Genomic DNA, 2,805 nt, shown 5'->3' with positions numbered 1-2,805 from the left:
GATGAGTTAGTTGGGTTAGCTTTAGGTTAGTAAGTGACTACAAACATTTTATATTCAACTAACATTTCCTGATCTCTTTCTACGTGACAGACTTTGCCGTAAAGGTCCATCATTAATTGACCACTGAATCACTATCTACTCCCCAAGTTCTTAATTTGACCCCAATATGGACTCAACAAACTCTCAAGTAATATTGAACTGAAAGTCATACTGGAAGTTCACATCAGTAGTCAGACATATTCTAAACATCGCACAACTATTACCACCAGCTGTTCACTTAACTCACCTGACTACCGGTCAATGTCAGACCGTTTCTCTATCCACACATCCCTCCATCCATCCTTCCTTGTCTCTTTTGTCCATCCCATCGCACGATTATCTTATTTTCGACTCTTTTTTTTCTATTTCCAGTATGCCCACCATGCCAGTGTTTGTGTATCTCTGCCATGATTAAAGTAATGGTGGTGCGAGCGAGCGTATCACAGAAGGCCTAATATCGCATCCGTTCCCACACTCATTATATTAATGGGTTTTCTTTTTCCAGACAGCTTCCCGCCTTCTCACAGCAACCCTGTGGAAAACATCTGCCGGAGCCTATGACCTTATGATGGAGGCAGAGTCACTAACTAACGTACGCAAGGGGGGAATAATAAAGATGTCAGCGGTTCTCCGAGCTATGACATCACTTAAACATTACTTTGAAGCCACTCATTTAACAATTACTCCCATGTCTCTTTTTCAACAACAGGCTTTTTAGGGGGCTGATGCCAGAGGTGCGGGAGATCTAAAGTGATAAAGAAAGCTTATGGATGACAAGGTAATGTACAGGTGCAAGAGAGTAGACAGTATTATCTTGGAAGTCTTGGAAAACTCCCCTGTCCCAGACTTGGTAAGCATTAGTTAGAAGTTCTTACACTGGAGGTGAATGGAATGCAAAACAGAAATGTAAATACTTGGAAAACAAGAGAGACTGGAGACGGAGAGACTGGAGATGGAGAGACTGGAGACGGAGGGACTGGAGACGGAGGGACTGGAGACGGAGGGACTGGAGACGGAGAGACTGGAGACGGAGAGACTGGAGATGGAGAGACTGGAGACGGAGGGACTGGAGACGGAGGGACTGGAGACGGAGAGACTGGAGACGGAGAGACTGGAGACGGAGAGACTGGAGACGGAGGGACTGGAGACGGAGAGACTGGAGATGGAGAGACTGGAGACTAAGGGACTGGAGACGGAGGGACTGGAGACGGAGAGACTGGAGACGGAGGGACTGGAGACGGAGGGACTGGAGACGGAGGGACTGGAGACGGAGAGACTGGAGACGGAGAGACTGGAGATGGAGAGACTGGAGATGGAGAGACTGGAGACGGAGAGACTGGAGACGGAGGGACTGGAGATGGAGAGACTGGAGACGGAGAGACGAGATGGAGAGACTGGAGACGGAGGGACTGGAGACGGAGGGACTGGAGACGGAGGGACTGGAGACGGAGGGACTGGAGACGGAGAGACTGGAGATGGAGAGTGTGGAGATGGAGAGACTGGAGACGGAGGGACTGGAGACGGAGAGACTGGAGACGGAGAGACGAGATGGAAAGACTGGAGACGGAGGGACTGGAGACGGAGAGACTGGAGACGGAGGGACTGGAGACGGAGGGACTGGAGACGGAGAGACTGGAGACGGAGGGACTGGAGACGGAGAGACTAGAGACGGAGAGACTGGAGACGGAGAGACTGGAGACGGAGAGACTGGAGACTGAGAGACTGGAGACGGAGAGACTGGAGACGGAGAGACTGGAGATGGAGAGACTGGAGACGGAGGGACTGGAGACAGAGCTGCTACTATTAGATGTGACAGCTTCCCTATAGAGTTTATGGTTATTCTCTTTATCCACACACACTCTCTCTGCCGGGGCGGCAGCGTAGCCTAGTGGTTAGAGCGTTGGACTAGTAACCGGAAGGTTGCGAGTTCAAACCCCCGAGCTGACAAGGTACAAATCTGTTGTTCTGCCCCTGAACAGGCAGTTAACCCACTGTTCCCAGGCCGTCATTGAAAATAAGAATTTGTTCTTAACTGACTTGCCTGGTTAAATAAAGGTTAAAAAAAATATATATTAAAAAAAAAACACACACACTGGTGAGAAAGTGGGACAGGAACACACAGAGCCTTCTGGAACGGAAAGAGGTTGACTTTCTGGAACTCTTCACATGTCCCACAGAATTCCTCAATCCGTCACAGCAGCAGAGAGACAGACAGACAGAGAGACAGGCTCGGCTGGGATCCACAGATCTTTACAGGGAAATCTGTGGGGTGCAGCCAAAGAAAACTATATGGTTCTAAATAGGTTGATGATAGAAAGAGGTAAGTCTACAGGGAATAACAGCCCGTTCAATATCCATTGTTTGACAGTAAATGTGTGAGATTCTACAATCGCATACTGTATGTTGAATGGCAACAGACCTCTCCTCTCGACTATATATCTGTACCATCTGTAAAAAAATAAATAAAAAAAAGTCAGTGTTAAGCTATGCGTATTTAAGTTTGGCTTGGATTCACTCAGCATTAACAAGTGTTAAACCAACGTTGGCCGACAGCCACATAGCAGATGTTTTGGCGGTGTTGGAGGTATAACTGTGGTATGAGCTGACATATCGGTGAGCGGCTGCTCTGAGTCACAAACCACTCCCTTCATTATTATCCCTGCTGCGTTAGAAGCGGCAGGAAGTGTAGGCTGTACCAACGCTAGAGATAATGTCTCTCAAATGTCAAACTTGTTATGTTAAGATAATGCATGTTCTCTTGTTGAT

This window comes from Oncorhynchus kisutch, linkage group LG20, assembly GCF_002021735.2.
Source record: "Oncorhynchus kisutch isolate 150728-3 linkage group LG20, Okis_V2, whole genome shotgun sequence".
NCBI classification, from domain to species: domain Eukaryota; kingdom Metazoa; phylum Chordata; class Actinopteri; order Salmoniformes; family Salmonidae; genus Oncorhynchus; species Oncorhynchus kisutch.
Note: the sequence above shows the minus strand (reverse complement) of the source record.